We start from the raw sequence: 25,977 nt of genomic DNA on the forward strand, positions 1-25,977 counted from the left end.
TATCCCAGGAAGAGCGTCTCAGAAAAATTATAACCTAGGAAGAGCATCTCAGAAAGCTCTGAGAACCGTTAGAAGTAAAGGCACAGTTACGTAAGGTTTTTGAGACAGAAGGTTGTACATTTAATGATGTATTATTTATTCTTTTTTTTTTTTTGCGGTACACGGGCCTCTCCGTGTTGTGGCCTCTCCCGTTGCGGAGCACAGGCTCCGGACGCACAGGCTCAGCGGCCATGGCTCACGGGCCCAGCTGCTCCGCGGCATGTGAGATCTTCCCGGACCGGGGCACGAACCCGTGTCCCCTGCATCGGCAGGCGGACCCTCAACCACTGAGCCACCAGGGAAGCCCAAATGATGTATTATTGACAGTTTACACAATCCAGATCTAAGCTGCCCCTTGCGAGATCAAGGCGGAATGTTATCTTTTAAGGAGTTGTCTTGTTGGTGCTAGAAGAATGTTACTCTTTATGGCTGAGCAGGTATTTCTGCTCATGGGGGAGGTTTTGGTCGATGCATAATGCAGATACAGAATGCACAGTGAAGGGAGAGAGGAGGCCAAAGAGCAAAGAAAAATTTTTATGTTTAAATTCTTCTTGTCTTGCCACAAAATATGAATTTATTTCACACAAGCAAATAATGAAAACAAGACTTGGAGGGGGATACCAGTATCCAGAGTTGCTACAATATATAATCTGAAATGTCTAATTACCAACAAAAAATTATGAGGCATATAAAGAAATAGAAAGTATGACTCATACATATGGAAAAAAAAAAAGACAAATAAAAACTGCTTGTGACAGTGACCAGATATCAGCCTTAACAGTGACCATTGTCAAAGTAGCCATTATAAATATGATCCCAGAACTAAAGGAAACCATGAGTTAAGAAGTAGGGAAGCATTTACCATTGCAACAAAAAGAATAAAATATCTAGGAATAAACCTACCTAAGGATACGAAAGACCTGTATGCAGAAAATTATAAGACACTGATGAAAGAAATTAAAGATGATACAAATAGATGGAGAGATATACCATGTTCTTGGATGGGAAGAATCAACATTGTGAAAATGACTCTACTACCCAAAGCAATCTACAGATTCAATGCAATCCCTATCAAACTACCACTGGCATTTTTCACAGAACTAGAACATAAAGAAAATAGAAGTTATAACTCAGTATCAAGTGACAATTCTGGAGTTGAAAACTACATAGCTGAAATAAAAATTTTTCCTACAGGGGCTCAAGAGTTGATTTGAAGTGGCAGAAAAAAGAATTAATGAACTTTAAGATAGATCAATAGATATTATGCAAGATGAAGAATAGAGAGAAAAAAGAATGAATAAAAATGCCCCCCCCCCAAGAAATGTGGGAGACCATCAAGCACAGCATCGTATGCATAATGGGAGTACCAGGAGAGGAGGGAAAAGAGGAGAAAATATTTTCAAAGAAATAATGGCTTGAAAGTTATGTAAGATTGTTGTAACAAGCAAAACATAAAGATGTGTAAACTAAATGCTGATAATCTTTCACTCACACCTCTGCTCCCCACCCACCCCGAGGTAAACAATGTAACAGTTTGGTATGTATCTTTCCATACTTTTATCTATGCTCATGCAAAAATGAGCAAATACACATATACATATTTAGCTTTTTAATATATAAGACAAAGGGATAATAACCCATTGTTTGGATGTACCACAATTTATTTAGCTATTTCTCAGTTCAAGCGTTTCTCTGCTATGATTCTGTTTACCTAATAGCAGACATTACTATGTAAAATTTCTTTGCAAACAAGTCTAGCCCAGCTTTAGAATTTCAGGGCAATACTTGCATTGGAATAGGCTTGATAAAATTCATTGTCATTTGTAGGATGTACGCCAGCCTGATTTGGATATTAGGTGTGAGTGGTCGTAGTGGGAAAAGAGAAAGGATGACAAAGATGAACTTGTTTAAATCTAATTTGGTTCAGCCCAATTTCCCATATATTGAGTGTGGTTTTATTAAAAGTTTTAGACTATGTGGTAATATGGCACCAAAAAGACTGTGGATTTGGAGTGAGAGGTCTGAGTTTGAATCCTGACTTAGTCACAGATTCATTTAAACACGGCCACAATAATGCTAAGTAACAACCAATTGCAAAATCTCAGTAGCATACAAAAATAGGGATTCATTTAGCTCGTGTGTCTGTGGGACAGTGTGGGAGTTGGGTGGGTAGTGGGTAGACTGATTTGGGCTTGGTTCCGTTGGGCTAGCTCTGCTTCTTGTGTCTTCTTAGAACCAGAAGACTTGGCTGGTGATGGCAGAGGTGGAAGAGAACATGTCCAAGTGCAAAAGCACTTTCAAAGTCTCTGTGTGCATCCTATGGGCTAAGATGCCGTCAGCCAAAGCAAGTCATATAGGCTGAACTCAGAGTCCAAGGGGCAATGAAAGTTTATATGGCCAAGGATATGCGTGTATGATCCTATTGTTGGAGATGGAGTAAAGATTTGGAGCCATAATTCTGTCTGTTATTGTCATGTACCAGCAAGTTACTTTGTGCTATCTGAAAAAAGGAGATAATACTCCCCACCTTGTAATTTTGTCTCAAGGGTTAATCGCAATATTGTATGTACATCCCTTGGCATGCAGTACATAATCAATGGCTATTAACTTCCTTGCTTTACAAAAGCTCTTGTGGAATATGTGATTCTTTTATGTTCAAAATCTTATACAACGTTGGTCAAATTGATCAAATAAAAAAAGCATATGCAATAATTAAAAAAATGCTTTTCCCAACACTTGAATACAAGACTGGCTTTCACGTAGCCTATTACATACCACTTGCATAAACACTTCTGCACAGTTGGATCCAGAGCATATGGGCCAGTCTGATAACTTTGTCTTATACTTCTGCATTGTTTCTCTAGTAATCTTTGTGTGTGTATGTGTTTGTGTGTCTGTGTGTGTCTGTGTGATAGTTTATCATTTGACTGAACCATAGGAGGTAAATTATTTCATGGAGAGGTTTTGAAGCCTCCAGCCTGAGCATAAGTTACCTGGGCTGGTGTCCTGTTGGTTTCAGAGCACTGGCACCTGCTGAGTGATGGTGGGGCGGATCTCAGGGCCTGAGGGGTCCCGGAGCTCCCATAAATCCTCTCTTCCCTTAGAAGACGAGCAAGTGTGCTGGAAAAGTAATAAAGTCCTCGATGTTCTATTAGTGTGACTGTGCCTGGGGGAGGAAAACAAAGCCATCTGCAGGTGCTGTCAGTGACAATGACACCGGGTACCCAGCTCCAGTCCCTCCGAGTTGATTGTGTGGTCTAAAGTATTTCAGCCAGACATAGGACTGAATCTGCGGCTTTGTAAATTCAACGGAGGAGCCATATTGGCTCATCTGTTAAATTGAAAAGCGGCAAGTGAAGCGGAACTAGAATGGATTTAACGAGGATGCGGCTAAACCACAGCAGGGAGCAGCAGGTGGACCCTGCTACCTGAGCAGGTTTTGTCCAATAAGGGAAGTTTTGGGCTGCAAGCCACTGGTCTCTTTGGGGCCCATGCATCAAGCCATGTTGCTGAGACTAGTACCATGACTAGACTCCAGAAGATCCATGTCAAACTAGGGGTTTGGTTCAGGCAGGAAAAGGGACTTCTTTTGTTGAGGGTTGTCTGATAAACACTTTTTTTGTGAATTGCCCGGGGTCCAGTGGAGGTGAGATTGGCTCCCTGTGTGTCCCAAACCCTCTACTGCATCATAACCAACTCTCCAGAAATAATTACATCTCCTCTTAGCTTTGCCCAGGAACTTCAGAGGATGATCTGAGTATCCATCATGGCTCTCATGAGCATCTTTTGATTTCCCTAGAAGTGTCTCTTCTATTTCTGTGCCTCAGTTCGCACGTCTAGCAACGGATCCCTGAATTGATGGATACATGATGCAGTGGTTAAGAGCATGGACTCTGGAGCCAGATTGCCTGGGTTTGATTCCTGGTTCAGCTCCTCAGAAGTTGTCACCTTGGGCAAATCCCTTAATCTCTCTGCACATTAATTTTCTCACCTGTAAAATGGAGATAGTAATGATACTTTCCTCACAGGGTTAATTCAAGAATTGAACAATTATTAAAATGCTTGGAGTTCCTGGCACATAGTGTTGTATAAGTGTGGCTATTATTATCTTAAGACTTTAATGAACATTAATTAAATGAGATAATGCATGTAACATTCTAAGCATATAGAAGACACTGAATTATGGGTATCACTACTACTACCGTAAGTTGTTCAGGTTTTATCTCCTCTTGGATAAGATGTCTGCATGTTATCAAGCTCTAACCTGTCTTTTCTCCAACTGAATTCAGCTCTACAGAGGCATGTGTTCTGTGGTCACAGAAGTTTGGGAAATGCTGTATAGCTGTGTTTGTATTTAAGTACACGCGTGCGCGTACGTGCGTGCATGCGTGTGTGTGTTTCTATTACATATTCAGACCATAGAACTACTTTGCCTGAAAAACACACTTTGGAGAAGTTTTCCCATGATCCATTGAATGATTGAGGGTGCAAATTTTCAGATGAGAATTGTTGGGAGAAGTGGAATTCTGACCCCTTTTCAAATGAGGCTAATCAAGAAACTGCCCTTCCCACCTCCAGGAGTAATGAAGGGGATTTTTTAACACCTCCTCTCTGCCAGGCATTGATCTTGGCACTTCATATACATTATTGCCAATAAAAATATGCTAATGGCTACCATTTATTGACCTCTTAGAATGTGCCAGGCATTTTATGTAAATGATTCCTATCGTCCATAACATTTTTGCAGAGTAGGTGTTATCAAGCCCAGCTTAAAGATGGGGAAATTGAGGTTTACTGCAGCATGTATACAGAGCCCAGTTTCAAGCTCAAGTCTGAAGGTTTCAAAGCTTCTCTCTGTGAAACACTGATGGGGGAATTTGGCATTCTCTGCAGTACTTAAGGAGATTAGGGAAGGAAAGAGGAAAAGAAGTAATCATAATAGCAGACGTTTATGTTCATTTTGCCATTTAGAAAGTGTTTCCCAATGCAGTTTGCCATTTGATTTTAAGGCTGCATAATCTGGCCCCAGCCTCCCTTTCCAGCCTCTGTTCCCACAGTTCCCCCGCCATGGGAGGCTCCATTCACGGAGCCCCGGACCTATTTTCTCAACCCGCAAAGTTCTTTTGTCTTCCCACCTTTTCTCACATGGATCCCTAGGCATGGATGACATGATGAATCTTCCAAGTTCCAACTTGCCTTCCCTGAGCATCCTGTCCCAGCACCTCTGGATGCAATCGATTGCTTCTTCTTTGCGCCCCAGGATTTTATACAAACCCATCTATTGCAGTTATCACCTTGAATTACAAGGTGATTGCTGGTTGAAGGAATGAATGGATGCGTACTTAGCAGTCCATCTTGCAGGTAGGCATTGGTTCTTTCTTGTTTTTTTGTTTTGTGTTTTTAAATGAGATAGTAAAGCTAGAGAGATTTGATGACTTGTTCAAGGTCATATAAGTGGTTGCTGGTGGAGCCGTGGCTTCAGCCTTGATTTTAGGAAGCAGGCTTAAGAGTTAAGTTTTCATAGACTTCTTCACCAGTCTCTTCCCTGTAGGAGCATCACTTTTAAGGCAGAATTGATTAGGTCAGTAAGAGAACTCTTATGAAAAGAGTAGCTATGACCTCCTACCGATATGCATCTTAGGGTTTACAAACCACCTGATATTCTAGCCACTTCAGCAGTTATATCAAGAGGGTCACACTGTGATGGTTTTTTTTTAAACTAACTGATGAAAGACAGTATATTTTCTGGGGGTCTTAAATTAAAGGAAAGCTCCAACTACAACCCTGTCATGATCCCTGTCTTTCTCTCTCCATTAGAATGCTTTCCTGGGACAGACTATTCTCTCTCTTAATCTGTGGGAAAGTTTGCACTTTCACATCCTACAGAGGCCAATTAAAAGGGTCAATTAAAGTCCAACTTGTGAAGGCAGAGATCCAACAAAGAGGGAATAAGTGAACAAATGATATTAATCATAATGGAAGCTGAAAGGTTAATATTGCCTAAATACTCATTTATATGCCTCGGGACTGACAGCAAGGTCTCAACCTAGGAGGCCTTGATTAAGCAAAAGCTTCACGCTCCTGTGTTTTCTTGAAATTTTTCCTCTGCAGCCTCTTCTGGGGTTCAGGTTTTCAGTCAGCCGGGGCAGTGAGATAGAACATATCAGAGAGAACAGATGGGTGGCCCTCTTTTCCCTTTGAAAATTGGAGTCTAAAGCCATATTAGCTCCAGCCATAATATCAATTATAGAATGACTTGGATGGTAAGTCTTCCTGATTACTTTTGGTAAATTTTCTTTGGAGATAAGAAAGAAACCATTAAACCCAGATTACAGTTTGTTAGTTCTAGGAAGTGCGTGTTAAGGCAGATTCTAACACTATTCTAGACAATGAGGAAAGTGCCACAGCCTTGGGCCTGTAAAACGATGACACACTGCCATTCTCGGGAGCAGCTCCAAGACTGACCAGCAGATCTTTCTCATCCATCACTGTCTAACCCTGGAAGCTTGTCTTCTGATTGCTTTGTCGAGAGAGTAGAAATGTGGCTTAAGACTTTTCAAGAAGATCCAAAAAGCTTTATCTTTTATATTCTTTTTTTTTTTTTTTTTAATCTTAGAGTTTTTTTTCTCTCTCTCTCAGATCAAGGTTGTCTATTACAGTCTGGCTCCTTCATGTGATAAGGCAGGCCTTGAATTTGCAGAACTCATTGAAGGCTGAGATTTTTATTTTTTTTATACCCTGAAGCCAGAATCTCAGGGCTGAACTGGAGTATGAGCCTAGTTATGCCTGGGTTAAACCTGTTTCTTTCATGAATTCTTCTTCTAATGACTGTGACCTTATGTAAGATTCAGACTTTGACCTCCTGCAATTTCACTAAATCTTTTTTTTTTTTTTTTTCGTTTTAGAGAACTGAGCATCTTGGGTATTACCTCGCAGAGGAATACATTTATGCCTGTAGTTTTTACTGTCATTTAAAAACCCAAGTTTACTGGAGAGTTCTGGGTGTAGCCTCAATTACATCTAAATGAATGGTGACCTTCAGAGGTCACCTTGAGAGGACATATTATTGTTTAGGATCATTTAAGTGCAAGTGAATGAAAATCACACCAGCTGAATCAAGCAGAAATGGGATTTCTTGGTTTTTTTTTTTTTTTTTGTGGTACGTGGGCCTCTCACTGTTGTGGCCTCTCCCGTTGCGGAGCACAGGCTCCGGACGCGCAGGCTCAGCGGCCGTGGCTCACGGGCCCAGCCGCTCCGCGGCATGTGAGATCTTCCCGGACTGGGGCACGAAGCCGTGTCCCCTGCATTAGCAGGCAGATTCTCAACTACTGTGCCACCAGGGAAGCCCGAAACGGGATTTCTTTTAAAGATACGGGGGTGTCTCACAGAACTTGAGAATAAAAATGTTATCAGTTCTCAGGAAAACCTGGGATCAGAAACACAGATGCTCTTTAGCATTGACTTTCTATTTCTTTTACATACAATTCTCTCTACGTACCACTTTCTTTCTTCCTCCTTTTTATGTACAAATGTTTCCTTCACTTCTCCTGTCTATGTCATAGGAAAATAGAATATAAATCCAGCCTGAGCTTCCCATCCTATAGTAAACCGCTCAAGGACTGACTTTCTTTCTCCATTCTAGTTTCAAGATTTCCATGCCAGCACTCTGGTTGGCTTACCTTGGGAGAGGTAAGCCTGATTGTGAGGACTTATCTGGTAGCCCTGTGTATGGAGTGATCAGATGTGGTAGGTGGTATCAGAAGAAGGGCAAGGGTGTTGGCAAAATGAAAAATAAGCATGAAAATCATCAACTTGTCAATGTATTTATGAGCAAACACTGAATTCACTAGTTTTGCTAAGTTAAGTCAATCCATTTTCCTAGGAAGTGAGCAGTTGTAGATTTTTAAGCCTGAGTTATTAGCTTCTCTTATTAATGAATTTAGTTACTTAGAGAAATCAATTCCTTTATAAGACAATCATTTATTTAAACATATCTATTTACATTGTCCTTTTCCTTAAGCAACTTACAATAAGAGGAAATACATATAGGGCTTACTCTGCACAGACACTGTTCTATGTTGTGTGTGTGTGTGTGGGCACACGTGCGTGCACACGTGCGTGCACATGCACACTCATTCGGGTCCTTAAAACAACCATATGAGGAAACTGAGGCACAGGGAATTTAAAAAATTTGCCCAGGGTCAAGACATAATTAGTGGTGGAGCTTGGAATCCAACCTACATAATCAAACTGGGGAAAGAAGATATATTCAAATTAACAGCTAATAATGCAATGCAGAATGTGGCATACTGAATATTTTTCGAACATATGTCCTAGAATTTGAAGAAATTTAAGAACAACATGAACCAGCCTCACTACTTTGTGTTTCGTTTATTGTTTAAAAACATTGCTATTGCTGACATGGTCAATCACTACTGCTCCACCAAGCTAGAGAAAATAGTTTAAATTTTACCAGACAACTTTTTATGATGGCCTGCTTGAAAACGACCATAAGAGGGTGGAGCTGGGCAGGAAAATTATCTCCAAATATTTGAAGCACAGTCACATGGACGAAGGGCAGCCTTCTTCAATGGATGAAAAGTAAAGGGAGCGTTTAGTATGAAAAACTTGCTGACTATTATGTCCACCTACTCTTGGAGCTGTATCCCTTTCAGAGCAATGAACATCCCGAAACGTGGTCCCTGGGCCAACAGCATCAACGTCACATGGGAACTTGTTAGAAATACAAATTCTAGGGCCCCATCCCTGGTGTGTTGAATCAGAAACTCTGGGGTTGCCATCCAGCCCTCTGTTTTAACAAGCCCTGCATGTGGTTCTGATGCCCCTTAAAGTTTGAGACCCACTGTCATGAAGGCCAAGCCACAGAATCAAAAACTGCCAGAATCACAATTTGTTGATAAAGCCCTTAAGTTTATAGATTACAAAACTGAGGTTCAGCGATCATGAGTTGGAATCAGAGTGTGGGTCTCTGTTGACTCAGTTCAGTGACAGAGAAGAGACTGGTGTGCACTATGTTGGTTGTTAGGGGCCATGAAGAGTATCCAAGTAAGTGACTTCCAGGCCATTTCCACACACATCGAAGTTTTCTGAGCTATATAAGGTGACCATTGATTGGGGGAAGGCTATTTTCATAATCAGGACCTCGTCTACTTACTAGAATGTGAATTTGTTGTAGTCATAAAATAAAACAATCATAGATATCATCTAGTCTGGTTCAACCTCTCATTTTACAGATGAGAATAAAAAAGAAACAAAACACCCAAAGCTTGAGAACCAGAATGCTCAAGAGTCCACAGCCGTATAATACCAGATCCTACATTTTCAGAAGACACTGAAATTTTTTGCTGTCTATTGCATTATGTCAATATTTGTTTCAATTTTCTCATTTCCAAGGTAGGTGTAATGATATATCTATTTCTACTTAAAAGAGAAGTTGTTGAGGATAAAATGAACATAGATTGAAAAGTATTGTTATAGATTAAAATGTTATAGAACATTCAATGTTATTATCTTCAGCATTGATTTTATCATAAGACCTGTCCTCCTGCATGTTGGATAGACTCAGTCATAACATTTTAATACTAGCAGGTCCTCAGAGGTCATTTCTTCCAAGCCTTCATTTTACAGATGAGGACACTGAGGTCCAGGGAGGCTTATATGACTTGCATAAGTTCACATACAATCATATGTTGGACTTATCTAAGTATAAACATCTTGTGAGTGGCTCCCTTGAAATGCCTGTCCATAATCAAGCTTAGACTGTTGTCTATTTCACTTATAACTTCCCCTGTGGTATTTGACATCACAAATGAAAGCACCAGCCCAGATGTTTAATTGCTTCTAAATGGAAGCTGTGAAACGGTAAGAAATTTTTTGCCATCTTTTCTGTGGGTCATTGTGCTTTCTCCAAAGTCATCGTAGTTTTGTTATTTGTGAGCCTATTTCCAAACTGGGAATTATGAAAAAATGATCTTTTACATCATTAGAATGACTTATGGAAAACTATATTGTAGCAGTTCTAGATTTTTTTGTGCATTATACTCTACCTTACGTTTCCATTTGGCATGCAATTGGATGACCCTAACTGGTATATTTCTAGTCAACTTTTAGCACAACATAAAGCTGTAAATGGAAAGAAAAAGGCTATTTCTGGCCAGATGCTCTTTAACAGTCTGCTTTTCTTTCCTGCTTTAATAAGTAGAGTTTACGCTTCTTACATAATGAATAGCATTCATGTGCATTGCAAAAAAATTAGAAAATATTTTTAAATGTAGGAAAAAGAAAAAATATCCATAATCTCACCAGGCAGAGAAAATCTCCTTTGTTACTGTAGTGTATTTCTACTTTAAAAATATTTTTATGGTGATAAACGTACATAAAATGTACATGTATATGTTAACATATAGTAATAAAGCTTAATGAATATTACTAAACCAAACATCTCTTTTAACGCACACTTACCCCTTATTCAATAAGGTCAGGAAATACAGCATTATAGGCATCCCAGAAAATACCTACATGGCCCTTGTGATCACAACCTCTAATCTTCCCTTTAAATAATCACTATATCTTTTTAGCTTGTCTGTATAGTTTTACAATTTTACATGTATCCCTAAACTATACATTAATTGTAACATCCATTACAATGAATAAACAAATATTGAAACATTATTATTAACTAAAGTCTATAGTTTACAGACTTTATAAATTGTATGAAGAGTGTTAAGATCTGCCTATGGTAGAAGCTGGGCTTTGGTTTCTAGACCATTCCTTTCTGTTCCAGCTCAGGACTTATACTTACTTTCTCTTGCAGGCTGAAAGCTAGCTGCCATCAGGGAATGATTCCTGCTCCAATATGAAACATAAAAGTCCCCTGGCTGACCCTCCTTCACTTCTGGAAGGAATGTAAATTGCTATAGCTATTCTGAAGACCAATGCAACAATATTTAGTGCAATTAAGTATTCATATGCCTTGCAACACAGAAATTTCACTTCTGAGTAGTGTGTCCACAGAAACTGTCACACAGGCAGATAATGAGATATCTCCAAGAATGTGTGTGGAGTAAAAAATTGGAGGCAGCTCAACTGTTCCTCCCTAGGAGAATGGATATGTAAAATATGACATGTGCGTATGACAGAATGCCACATAGCAGCCAGAAGGAGTGAAACAGATCTACAAATAGCAACGTCTCAAATACATAATGTTAAATGAAAAAAAGTAAGAAATAGAATAAGATCCATAGCTGCTATGAGATCTGTTGCTGCTTAATAAACCATGTCAAATTTATTGGCTTATAACCACTATTTATTAGCTCAGGAGGCTGTGAGTCAACATTTGGGGTTGGGATGAGCAGGGCAGTTTTGCTGGTCTCTTCTGGGCTCACTCATTCCCCTGCAGTTGGTTGGCAATTGGAAGAATTGTTACTAGGTTGTCTGCGATGGCTTCACCTGCCCATCTAGCCACCGATGTTGGCTCCTTATGTCTGGGAGGGCCTCACGTCAGCAACAACTTGTGGGCTGGCTTGGGCTTTCTCACATGGTAGCAGAGGACTTGCCAGCAGCAAGAGAAGGCGAGCCCTAATGCACAAACAGTTATCAAGCCTTTGTTTGATCATGTTGGCTAATGTCCCATTAGCCAGAGTAAGTTATGTGCCAAGTCTGGAGTCAGAACATGGTTCCGAGGAGGTGTGTAGCTCATTGGGTGCCAGGACTGCAAAAATCTACTATAATAAAACAATAATTGTTATGGACTGATAACAAACTGAATTTGTTTGTCCTCCCAAATTCATATGTTGAAGCCCTAACCTCCAGGATCTCAGAACGTAACCTTATTTAAAGACAAGGTCTTAAAAGAGGTAAGTTAAAATGAAGTTTTTGGGTTAGGCCCCAATATAATCTGACTGGTGTCCTTTTATGAAGAGGAAATTTAGATACCAGATATGTACTCACACAGAGGAAAGACCATGTGAGGACACAGTGAGAGGCAGCCATTTGTAAGCCAAGGAGACCTCCGAAGAAACGAGTCCCACTGGTACCTTGATCTTGGACTTCTAGCCTCCAGAACTGTGAGAAATGTCTGTTGTTTAAGCCACTGCACCTGTGGTATTTTGTTACGGCAGCCCAAGTAAACTATTATGATACTACTTACGTAAATTTAAAGGGTTCACTCATAAGCTATAATTTCCATAGATAGAAAGGGAACACAATAAACATAGGTGTAGATTAGAAGTATGTATACTAAATACTGGAGGGAAGGTGCTTATGAGGGTAAGAGAATGGGATTAGAACAAGAAATAAAGTGAGAAACAAATTAAAAAGAGACCCACAGATGGACTGATGATAAAAGTGTGCCATGTATTTAAGTGGGTGATCAAATCTGTGTACCTGAGCTCGAAAAATAGGATAAAGTAAAATTTAAAAAGTCTTTTCTGGTTGAGGCAGAGTTAGCTTCCGTTATATGAAGATACCATCGCTCCCATTCATAGGAGAGGAAACTGAGGCAAAGAGAATTTAAATGAGCTGCCCACAGGTACACTGTGAGCAGTGGCTGGGCAGAGGGTAGAACCAATTGGTGTGATTCCCACCCTGAGCCTTGGCAACTCCCGTTTGATTGTCTGTTACTTAGCTTCTGTGTCCCTTCAGTTCCTTAGGTCCTCTTCTTGGTCTGGAATTGGACTTCTCCTTTGCTCTCGGCTGCCAGTCTTGTTTCTGAGCCATTGCTTGTGTTATACTGCCTTGTTCCCTGCTGTTTCCTGGCTCTGATTTATAGGCTGGCTCTGCCCTAGTCTGGGCTTGGCCCCTCTAACACACTCTGCCTCTCCAAGGTAGGCTCCAAGGTCGCACCCACAAGGTCTGAGAAAGTCAGGAGCCTGAGAGCAAAAGAACACAGCCAGCAATAGGCAGAAAGAGGCACAGGATCAAGCTTTAACTTCCCTCAGTTGTGGGCACTTTGTCCTATCATCTCCAGAGATTTTGATAGAGCTAGGCCAGGGTACAGCCTAGGCAATCAAGACTTTGAAAAAGCTTGCCAGGTGACTACAATGTAGAGTCAAGGATGAGAACCACTAGTCTGAAGTTTTATTTTAGTGCTAACTGGATATGGATATACACACACACATACATTTAATAATATTTAATTATTACCCCATTTTTTTAGCTTTATTGAGGTACAGTTTTAAAAAATTTTTATTGGAGTATAGTTGATTTACAATGTTGTGTTAGTTTCAGGTGTACAGCAAAGTGAATCAGTTATATGTATGTCCACTCTTTTTTGACTCCTGCATAGGTCATTACAAAGTATTGAGTAGAGTTCCCTGTGCTATATAGTAGGTCCTTATGAGGTATAGCTGACAATTAAAATTATAAGATATTTAAAGTGTACATCGTGATGATTTGATATATGTATACATTGCAAGAGGATTCCCTCCATCAAGTTAATTAACACATCCATCACTTCACATATTTACCCCCCCCCTTTTTTGTGGGAATATTTAAATCCTACTTTCTTAGCAAATTTCAATTATACAACACAGTGTTAACAATTATAGTCACCATATTATATATTAACTCCTCAGACCTTATTTATCTTATAACTGAAAGTTTGTGCCTTATTTGTCTTACAACTGAAAGTTTGTACCCTTTTACCAACCTCTCCTTATTCCTGTCTACTCCCCTCTCACTAGCCCCTGGAAACCACTTTTCCAACTCTCTGTTTCTATGAGTTTTATATAAAAGAATAAGGTCAATTTTGGGCTGGAGCTGGCTTATAATGGCTAGTAAGAGCAGATTGTTAAGTATAGAAGATTTTTCCAAGCTTATTGTTGACATTGGCCTTAGTGGAAGTATTTACACCACAGAAATTGGCAAATGTGATAAAACTGGGCTTGGTTTTGGGAGAACTGGCTTATTAAAACACGAATGGATATGGGCTATAAAAATTCACGTACCTAAGAAGTCATACCACCGTAATGTATAATATAGTATAAGTGTCCATGCTGTGGAGTCAGAAGACCTGAGCTCAAGTCAAACGCCTTTATTGTCAAGTGATGAACAGCACATTATTTTATCTTACCTGAGCATTGATTTTCTCAGCTTTTAAGTAGGAATAATAATGCATACCTCACTGAAGTGCTATGAGGAATAAAAAGCATATATGAAAGTATTGTGTACAAAATAGGTGCTTGAAAATTATTAGTTGATTTTGCCCAAGGAGCAGAGTCTAGCTAATAAATCCACCCACACTGCTTTCAGAAAATGTAAATAATATTGATATTTACAAATGTTCACTGTGTGCCAGATATTTTATTTTTCATGCATTAGTCTTCCTCACCCACAACAACCTTTTGAGGAAGGTACTGGTTTTTTCATCACTATTTTAAAGATGATTAAACTCACAGAGCTAATTTTTTGTTAAGGGTTGTGTCTATCAGATCTTAGAATCAGCCCTCTTAACTGTTACAGGCTACTGGTAAAGGGTGATAAATGCTAAATGATGATAATGCATGCAATAAACATGATCACATGTGGTAAGTGTGTCTGCCTTATTCAATTAGGTGTGAGGTCATCTGGAAAGCAGTGCCTTTTGTATCAATTAACATGGAATCACAGCTTTGTCAATTCCTCAGAGGCTGCCTGAGATCTTTGCAAGAAAGTGTGCCATAAACCATGGTCATGTTTTATGCAGTGCAGTCACTTTCTTCAGTCCTGTGGGGATTAGAGTCTTACTGGAAGAGGTTCTTAACGGTCTTCAGCTAAACCAACTCACAGCCCAATTCTCATTCCAAGATCCCATTAACAGACCTTTGATATGGTACTGATAACTGCCCATCACTCTGTCATTAGTCTCTCTCCCTTCTTCTGAGTTCCTTTAAATAATATAAAGTGGAGTTACTCATTTCATCCCAGGATCCTTGCTTAATCAGTTATGCTATTTCTGAGCCATTAGAAGATCTTAATTTCTTCATCTATCCATGCTGCATTTCAAATAAGAGCAAAGATATTTTTTCTCCTCCAGAATTTCCCCTCCTGCCTGGTGTACTGCACAACAGAGGCAATGGAAGAAGCTTCCTGTTTTCTTTTAATGGAAAAGAAACCTGGAAAGTGGATTTTATTTCCCTACCATTTATTTTTCTTTATTCAGCAGCTACACTTATTCCCATTAGAAGAAAAGTAGCTTCCTCTCCTCTCCTTCCCCTTCCCTTTCCCCCTTTCCTCCTTCTGTCCATTTCTGTCCCTCTCTCCCTTCTTCCCTTTCTCTCTTTCCCTCCCTTCCTTCCTTCCTTCCTTTCTCTCTCTCTTTTTCTCTTTCTTTCTTACTTTTTCTTCCTTCCTTCCTCCCTTCCTCCCTTTCTTTCTCTCTCTCTTTCTTTCTTTCTTTCTTCCTTTCTTCTTCTCCCTTTCTCTCTTTCCCACCTTTATGAAATGACTTCTATAATAGATCATGTTAAGCATATTTCACCTGTATGAAGTTGCCAAAATAGTACTATGACTCTACTGAGAATGAAAGCACTGAAATAATTTGTTTCTATGGCAGAGTTGATCACATTTTGAGAGGAAATTTGAAGTCTTGAGAGTTTAGCCTTAAAATTTTAACATTATCTACTAATTACTGAGTAATATCCCCAAATCACCCTTATGTATATAATTCAGGTGATCGTTGGTGATCTTTCCTTGGCACATGTGTGTGTGTGTCAGAGAGAGAGAGAGAGAGAGAGAGAGAGAGAGATGTGCACAGATGCACCTTTTGGGAGGTTCTGAGGATTGATTTAAAACAATTGAGAAGTGCTTGAAGAAATAACAAGTGATTCCAAGTAGAATCATATATACACACATATATATACACATACATATATATATGTGTGTGTGTGTGTCTGTATGTGTGTGTGTGTGTGTGTGTGTGTGTGTGTGTATACATTTTTTTTTCAAGAAAAGTTGAATCAAAGGAGGGAGAGGAAAGAGGCTGGTACACACCATTCTAACTAGATAGAGAGGCAGAACCTGTAACTCTTCAACTGCAGAAGGATAAACGTGAGCTTTGGTGTGGAGTAAGCATGTGGCTGAGGCTATGTGGGGGTATGTGGTAGTGTTTGTCATTCTTTTTTTTTTTTTTTTTTTTTTATCAAAAATGACATCACACCCCTTTTCCCTGAGGCTTTGTTTGTTTGTTTTTTCCCATGCCTGGATTCACATGAAAGTCCTTGGCACATAGGGAATAACCCATCTTTTGACTTTTATCCCACTAGAGTAGCAAGTTTTATTGGGTGAGTTCCACTGTTCTGTCTTCAAGTTCACTGATCCTTTCTTCTGCTTCCTCTAATCTGCTCTTGAATCCTTTTAGTTTAGTTTTCAGTTCAATTATTGTATTATTCATCTCTGTAACTGCCATTTGGTACTTTCTTATATCTTCCATCTCTTTTGAAGATGTTCACCATTCACTGTGTTCACCATTCTTCTACCAAATTCGGTGAGCATCTTTATGACCATTATTTTGAACTCTTTATCAGATAAATTACTAATTTCTGTTTCATTAAATTTTTTTTTCTGAGGTTTTCTCTTGCTTTTTCTTTTGGAACATATTCCTTTGTTCCTTCATTTTGCTTGATTCTCTGTATTGATTTCTATGCGTTAGATAAGACAGCCACTTCTCCCAGTCTTGAAAGAGTGGCCTCATGTAGGAGATGAAACATCATTCAACTCCGCACTAGGTCTTGGTTGTCTCTCAAACCTTTGTGATTATCCAAGCAGCCTATTTCATTTTTAATGGCTCAGAGTAGTTGAGGGCGTGCCAAGACCTGGCAGTGTCCCAAAGGACAGGAGCTCAGTCAACACCTAGATTCATACTGCCTTGAAGCCAGAGCCTTAGGTAGCAGCTTTCAAACTATGCAATATATACAGTCTTGTGGGACTTACAAGCATAAGCTCCACTGCCCACCAGAGCCGAGTGACCTTGAGGTATCCCCTGGATAGAAGTAGCAAAAGTTGGGGCTCCAGATGACTGTATAAGCAACATTCTTGTAGAGCCCAAAGATGGCATCCCCAGCCTGTGTTCTCTGAGAGCACGTCTCTAGTCCCTAGATGTCTGCCAAACCTGAAGCCTGTCCCTTAGGCTGAAGCTCCAGGACAAGCAAATAGTCTTCCTTCACAGAAAGACTGGGGGTGTTTCAGTCTGCTGTCTGTGCAGTGCCCTGGAGGTGGTGGCCTGCCAAGAACTATCTCTCTGATTGTTACAGTCCTGTAGGACCCAGGAACACAAGTTCCCCTGGCCACCAGAGTCAGATGATCAAGGAGCATCCCCTGAGCAGAAGCCTCAAAGACAAGGGCACTAGAGTAAAAACCGGGGCACCAGATGCATGTAAAACCTCACTTTGAGAGATTCTCATGCTCTGGAGCATGGCAGAGGAAGAGCATAAAGATAATGCTCACCATCCAAAGTCTCTGGAAGGGATTACAGTAAGCCTTTAGATGTGTGTTTAATTGGAAGCCTGCCCCTCAGGCTGCAGCTATGATGATTAGCTAATAAGCTTTATCCATAGAAAGACCATACTCCTAGGTCTGTTGCCTCTTGCTGTGCCCTGGGGGTGGTAACCATTTAAGAACTCTTTCTCCATTGGTTACAGTCTTGTGGAGCCCATGAGCATAAGCCCTACTGGCTACCAGAGCCAGGTGATGTAAAAGTGTCCCCTGGCATCAGCCACAAAAACCCAGTCACCAGATGTAAAACCAGGGAACCAGATGTGTGTAAAAGCTCCTTTCCTAGAGATATGGGTAGTCTGGAGAATGGCAGAGGGAGTGTGAGGTAGAGGGAGAGAGTAGAAATGGCTCCCACTGGGACAGAAGAAAGGAAAAAGAGAGGAAGAAAGAAATAAAGAAAAAAAAAGATGTCTAGAATTTAAAAGAAGAAAAAGAAATGGCATCCACTGGATGGAGCAAGGCAGAGGGAGGACAGGAATATAAATGGTGCTTGCTGGAGGTAAAAAGAGAAAGAGCAAGAGAGAAAAAAGTCTTCGAGTTATAAAAAAGAAGATGATTCTCTCCAGCGGGAGCAAGGCAGAGAGAGCGCATAGAGATGGCACCCGTCAGTCTCTGTCTGAAGAGCATGCCCCCAAATGTGTGTCCAATCAGGTGCCTGCCCCCTAGCCAGAACTCTAAGACAAGCCAGTGAGCCTCTCCCACAGAAATTTGGGTGCCCTGTATCAACCACTTCTGCAATAGGCCCTGAGGTGGGTGAGTCTGAGCATTTGAGTCCTTTAAGAGCTGTTTCTCAGATTGCTGTAGCCATGTGAGTCTTATGGATGCAAGCCTTGTTGGTTTTCAAAGCTAGATGTTTCGGGGGCTCATCTCTAAGGGGCAGGTCTTAAATGTTGGTGGTGCCCTATGTGAGGTTCGAATTCTGCTCCTCAGGGAGAAGCTCCAGGTTTTGGGTTCTCTCCCAACTGTAGGTGGAAGCACTGGTGTTGGGGTTTATGACAAGATTGTGTCCCAGCCTCTTCTACCTGCTTCAGTGTGGGTCTTCTCTCATTCACCTGAGGTGTAGGAGTTGCTCAGTCAGTTTTTAGTTGTTTTTTTTTCTCCAGAGAAAGTTGGTTCATATGAGGCTGTAGACTCAGTGTATTTAGGGAAGGAGATGAGTTCAGGATCCTCTTATAGCACCATCTTGAATTGTAACCCCCAGAGTAGCAAGTTTTGTTATAATAAATGTTGGATATTAAATAAACCAGAATCCTGGCTTTACCTTTTGCTATTTGTGCAAATTGAGACAAATTCTTAACCTCACAAACTCCAGTCTCTTTAATTGGGAAATGGAACTGTTCAATATCTATCTCTGGAGGTTAAATGAGATACTGCCAGAAAAGGCCTTTGTACAAGTAGCAGGTACCAAATAAAGTCTCAACACATGTGAATCATTTTATTTTAACCGTCTTTATTAATTTAATAAAGACACACCAAGTTTCTCCAAGTCCTTGCTCAAATATCTTTCTGAGAGCCTTTCTCTGCCTTTCAAGGTAGAGCTTAAGCAATGCTTGTTTCACATCTGCACTGGAGAGCAAAACATGATGCTTTGCAATTTATCTGTTTACACACCTGTCACTTCCAGTGCACTGAATCCTCTTGATCAAAGGGAATGTTGAATATTGTTCATCTTGGTATATGACTGTCTAGTACTTTGTCCAGTACCTACACATTATTGTCTCTATCTATCCATCAGATATTTACTGAGTGCCTACTATGTGCCAGATATTGTGCTAGGGATTCAGCATGCAATTGTATATAGTCTCTATCTGCAGGAAGCTCACTGTCTAGTGAGGGACATGGAAAAATAAGTAGCTAATTAAAATATGGTGTGATAAAATGGAAGTTTAGCTATGCTTTTTTTTTTAATACTTAGAAGAAATCAGGGAAGGCTTCTTAGAGGAGGAGGTTATATCTAAAATGATACATAGATATATGTGAGAATTTGGGGGTCTTGTTTTAGGTACCCTCAAAAGCAGAACCTGAGAAAAGGACTTGAGTGTAAGTAGTTTATTTGGGAAGTGCTCCGGGGAGGGGGGATGGGGAAAGTACGGAGAATGAGAGAGGGAAGGAAGGAAATTCAAGAGAGAGTGCATTCATTATTGAATCGATGGGTATGGGTAAATGGGAATGTAGAATATGCTTTAGAATTTCATTTTGTAGGGCCAGAGGTGGGACATTTACTTACTGATTTTATCTCCTATTGGGTGAGTTAATCTCCATTAACTCCTCTGGAGTTAATGCCTCCAGAGGCATTAACTCTCTTGAATTTCTGGCTCTGTATAAAGACTGAACAAGCTTCCTTGACTTCAAAAGAATCTGAAGGTAGAAGTGGAAAAGTGTTTGTGGGAAGTGGGAGGATGCAGTGGGAACTGTCCAGCAGAGCTTTGGCTGAAATCACATCCAGGTGATGATGTACAATGCAGAGGACCTTGGCCATCTCCCCACTGGGAGTTTAAAAAATGCTTTGCCCTAAAACTCCTGGGAAGTCTGTCAGAGTTCAAGACATTTTAAGAGCTATGAAAACTACTTCACAAATTCCTGTAAGATTCCCCAAATTGCATACTGTCAGGGCTCAATTTGGCTTCCTTCTGTAATCACCCAACAGCTGTAGTTGGGAAATAAACCACTAGTTTAAAAAATGTGTAATATATTCTATGGGTATGTGTTTAATTCAAAAATTTTTAGCATAAATTCTAGTGCTCACTGAAAAAAAACCTTGTTTTATATTCTTTCAAACCTGATTCATCTCTCCTCCTTAGCATGCCTTGTCAAGTCATCAACTCCCTTGAGGAAGCAGGTAATATTGCTTCCTGAAAAACTAACCACTCCTTTCCTAGCAGGGGGACAAGTAGTGTAAGGCAAACAGAAGAGAATGCATATCAATTCCCCACAGAGGGTACAATATTTGAACAATAATGTGATGGCCACTGTTTCCTTTTAGGGAAAGTGTGGTGGGGAAAGTGTGCCTCTGAAGGTCCCTGATGGCTAGATTCAGAAAAATTGGGGCATTGTTAAGCTCCCTAAATAATTATTTCTGAAAGGATGGCTACCATTCCAAATGCCATCCTTCTTTTCAAACTACAGTATCCATAAGGATTATGAATCTCTGGTACAGTGGAAAGTGCATGTGGTTTGGAGGCAGACAAACCTGGGTTCGAATGCTGGCTCTGCTGATTACAAGCTTTATGACCTCAAGGTAAACATTTTAATTCTCTCTGAGTCTCTATTTCCTCATCCTCGAAGGGGGGAAATAATACTTCTTTCACAGTTTTTTTGTGAGGGTTAAATGAGATGATATCTGTTAAGCACTGTGTACAGAGTCAATATTCGACAATGTTAGTTCCTTCCCTATTCCCCTATTCATGCAAAGCGGGCATGAAGCAGCGTTGGGTTTCCACTGCTAGCAGAGACTTACATGCTTCTGAGCAGATATCTCTCACTTATAGAACAGCCATCGTTGTCGAGTTTCCAAAGCTCTGAGAACCAGATATGCATTAATTTCATTTACTTACTAGATTTTAGGATTATTTTACTTGTTAGCCATTTTATTTGTTATTTACTTCGACTTTTCTCAATTAAGTTTTCAATGGACTATCCTCTCCTAAAGTTATTAGACTATAGGGATTATCGGAAATAGACTTTTATAACGGTCACCCCAGAAGAAAAGGGAACAAATGATATGGACCCACAATCAGCAGATGATGAAATACATGAGAAGATGCTCAACTTGACAAGTAATCATGTAAATGAAAATAAACATTTTGAGATGTCACTTCAAATCTATCAACTTACAAAAACCTGTAGGAATGATGGTACTAAGAGACGGTAAGGTGGTAGAGTAGTTGATATCCTCATGCACTGCTGGTTGTGGTGCAAATCAGTAAAGCTATTTTGGAGAGCAATTTGGCAGTAGGTGGCAAAATTGAAAGCACACACTTCTTGACCAAGCAATCGCAAATATAGGTCCATACAATAGAGAAACTCTCACGTGAGCTCATAGAGACATGTAGCATTGTTGTTAATATCTCAAAGTAAAGGGAAGGGCAATCTAAATGTTCAGCAATCCACATTTAAATATATTTTAGTGAGTTCATTTGCTAGGATGCTGTTTAAGCATTAAAAAGATGAGGGATAACAACATGCACAGGCACAAAAAGATCTCCAAGATGTGCCGTTTTATTCAAAACATGCCACAACCATTTCACATGTGCCAGAGACAAGCACAAAGGTGTTCATTGATGTTTATTGTAGCAGTATTGTAATAGTGAAAAGTTGGAAACAACTTAACTACACACCAGCAGGAGAAGGGATCAATAATTGTGGTAAATTCATATAATGCATTATTAAATGGTGCCAGGTTAAACTGGAGCAGTCATACCAGTATGGGTAAGTACCAAATGCGAATGAAATACATATACTTTTTAAAAGTTAAAAGCATGCAAAGTAATACTAGTTATTGTTCAGTAGTATATACATATACAATTGTAGAGACATATGTGAGAAAAATAAATACCAAACTTGAGTAATTGTCATGGGGCATGTGTAAAGGGAAGGGAATGAAATGAGTGGGGGTAAAGGTGTTTTATTTATCTGAATTTTTTTTTTTTTTTTGGTACGCTGGCCTCTCACTGTTGTGGCCTCTCCCGTTGCGGAGCACAGGCTCCGGACGCGCAGGCTCAGCGGCCATGGCTCACGGGCCCAGCTGCTCTGCGGCACGTGGGATCTTCCCGGACCGGAGCACGAACCCGCGTCCCCTGCATCGGCAGGCGGACTCTCAACCACTGCGCCACCAGGGAAGCCCTGAAATTTTTTTTTAAATGACAAATGGAAAATAAGGGTCCTAATGGAAGAGAAATTTGATGCTACTAATTTAAATAGTATTTTATTTATAAAAGAAAATTTAAAAAACGCTTGTCTCATGTTTCCCCTTCCATTAACTACAAAATCTAGACAGGAAATTACTAACCTGTGTTTCTACACTTTGGACTTTCCAGAGTTCATGAAGTGAACTTAGCATCCCTGTTTCAGTTATGGGCAAGGTTCAGTGACATGACAGGGAAATAGGACAAGCCTGTCTGGAGACCGATGTTCCAAAGAGATGTCAGCACACACACCTGTCCTGTTTGCTGTGAGAACTCACTTCCCCACAAGCCCCTTTGCTTCCCCCTTAAGCCCCAGAACTCCCCATGGCCCCTTTGGCTCCACAATCCCTAGTGAAGACTAGGGAATCAACAAGTTTTATCATCAGATTCAGCCTGTGAACAGAGCTGAATGGCGCTCAACTCCTTGAAATTTTACTGCAGTCCTTGTCATTGTGATGAACTAGCCTTCTCACCATGTGCTTTGTTTTAAGCTACTGTGGATCCAAACTGTAATCTCCAAGGTTGGAAAAGAGAAGGGCAAGTGCTTTTGTTTTATGGGATTGTTCACGGTCCTTCATAAAACATCCAGTCGAAGAACGATGGTTTTAATGAACAGAGGTTTAACTCCTACACTGTGCTGAATCCTTACCACTCTTGGAATTAACCCTGATATAGGAGGTTTTCCTTTTATCCCCAGGGATATCTCCCTACTGGCAAAGAAAGCAGAATGCCAGACAGAACTCTGGGTAGGGACTGCTTTTTGCTTCCTTGACAGTCTAAATTATGATGGTTGCTTTGGGTGTATTGTACTATGTTTATATCCTACACTTCGCTGAACACATGTTGAGGCCAGAGGACGGGATGGCTGCTTGAATAGGTGCAGGAGAGACCCTACAGGGATAACCAACTCCCCAGGAAGCTCCAATCCAGGAATTGCTTTTTTTCCACTTTGAATTTAAGCCATGATTCTAGGCATAGGATCCTAGGTGAGCCCCTTTTGAGATTTAAAAAACATGATGTGGTTTGGGTTCGTGAGTTTTCTCTGCCTTTAAAGACAGAGAATGCAGGAGGCTGGATGGGGAGGTTTGTTTTACATGGGTCTGGACATACCTCTCCAGGATCTTGGTTTCCATGGGGAAGACTCAAGATTCTGGATACTTTTTCTTAAGGCTAATACAATTTTGTTTGCATACTGAAGTTGAGAAGAAAGCTATCAGGAAGAAGGAAAAACCCCGCTGAGTGTGATTTATCAGTTTGCTTGATGAAGTGATCCTGCAGTGGAAGTAGTTTAACTCTGTGAGGTCTGGCTGTTCACACACAGGACTCCTGCTTTTAATTCAATCAAGGGCTTAGACATCTAGAATAAAATGGAGATTTGGACAGGAGAAAAACCACTCTACTAATAACTGCATAATAAGCCTAATATATTAAATATATCCTTCCATTCACCCTTCAAATAAGCATCAAAGGCAGAAGAATTTAGCCAAGGGAATTGAGGGCGCGATGCTTGAACTTTCAGCTAGAATTTCTTAACAGAACGATGATCTAAAGGGAATTATATCTATGACTATAGGGAAGTTTCATTTTTTAACTGCTACAAGGTTTGCCATTTATGACTGACATTTTATGCATCATTATGGGCATGCCAGCTGGCTGCTCTTCTTGTCTATTGAGTGTCCATTCTGATTTGTTAATGACAGTTTCATGCAACTTATCGAATATAGTTAATTATCATCCTAGTTCCGTTGTTCTCTGGATATATCATTATTTATTTGATGGGTTCCATATTGATTGACACTGAGATCTTTCCTCCCAATTGTTTGCCCTTACAAATAATTCTTCAGTAAACATCATTGTACATACGACATTTCACACATGAACAAGAATATTCATGGGGCAACCTAGAATCTGAGCTTCTTGGCCAAGTGGTATGTATATTTTTTATTTGGAAAGATATGACTAAATTGCTCTCCATAGAGGTTGCACAAAAGTCATGAGGTGGAAGGAGCAGACAGGGGTTATGATGTGTGTCTGTGTGTATCAGACCCTTTTGTGTTGCTTGTCACATCCTGGCCGTCCACGTCTGATTTCAGCTGTGGCTCAGCTGGGCAGTTGTGCACCCACTTCCATTGGCGGCGATTCCATCCCTCCTCCAATGCACAGAGCCTCTTTCCACTTTTTGCCACAGGCATCTGGAGCTGGCTCAGCCAGTGCACAGAAGCAACAGGAGGTGGGGCTGGGAGCAGTTAATACCCCTTAGAGCAGCCCTATCCAAGGGAGAAGGGGAGGCAGTGGGTCAGTGCCCCAGTGCTCAGTTGTGCTGTGTGCTGTACACTCCTCAGAGCTCCCTGCAGAGCACAACCCTGCTGCTTTGCACAGTGACTTTGAAAATGCACCTTTTTCTGGCCTGTCCTGCTCCCTGTCTCACTGTCTCCATTCCCTCACTTGTGCATTCAGGCATCACCTTCTGAACTCCTTACTCAGTCTCTGTTTATGGGAAAATCCCCAATTAGACACATGTAAGGTACTAGCCAGTTGATAGATATTATTGTGTTTAAAAAGTATGCTGGATGCTTAACCAAAGCAACTGGCAAATCCATTCTGTCGCTCTGTATTTCAAACTCTGCCCCATAGGTCCTTTCAAGGCCCCAGGGCCTTGCTTATCATTAACTAACATTCGCAATTTCAGGTAGAGAATTCTAATTTAAGGGATTAAAAAAAAGAGACATTCTTCTCCCTCTGATAGGCTCCTGCTTTGATTGAGGATGGTATGGGGAGGAGCTTGGAGTGGAGAGGAAGACTCTATGTGTGATATCTGAGAAGAAAGAATTAATCCTTTATTTAATAGCTCTCCTTGGTTAATCCTTTACTTGCTTTTTTCCCCTAGGGAATTCCTAATTATCTCCATATATTCTAAGCCCTAGTGTTGATCCTTGTATTTCAACGTGGTGGTAGACGAAATAGGGCAGCCGGGCTTTTTAAAATCTCTGACAAAATTTGGGAATAGTCAAGCTGCAAGTTTCCCTTTGAATATCGTGCTTTTAGAAGTTGTGGAGCTAAAGGCTGTCCAATCTATGACAGAATCCTAGGATGTGTAAGGTTAATATATTCAAGACACCCTCATAATTCCTTGGCAAGTAAATGGATGATAGATTAATACATGACTTCAAATCAAAATTAACGGCAGAAGAGGAAGACAAGAGGTTTGGCATATTCTTCAAAGAAACTCCTGGGATAAGAATTTAGGATTTCAAACTCTGCCTCTAAAATGCAAATCAAAACTACAATGACTCACACCAGTCAGAATGACCATGGTAAAAATATCTACAAACAGTAAATGCTGGAGAGGGTGTGGAGAAAAGGGAATACTCTTGCACCATTTGTGGGAATGTAAATTGATATAACCACTATGGAGAACAGTATGGAGGTTCCTTAAAAAACTACAAATAGAGCTACCATACTACCTAGCAATCCCACTACTGGGCACATACCCTGAGAAAACCATAATTCAAAAAGACACATGCACCCCAATGTTCATTGCAGC

This window comes from Neophocaena asiaeorientalis, unplaced genomic scaffold (assembly GCF_003031525.2).
Source record: "Neophocaena asiaeorientalis asiaeorientalis breed wild unplaced genomic scaffold, Neophocaena_asiaeorientalis_V1.1 scaffold109, whole genome shotgun sequence".
Taxonomy (NCBI): Eukaryota; Metazoa; Chordata; class Mammalia; order Artiodactyla; family Phocoenidae; genus Neophocaena; species Neophocaena asiaeorientalis.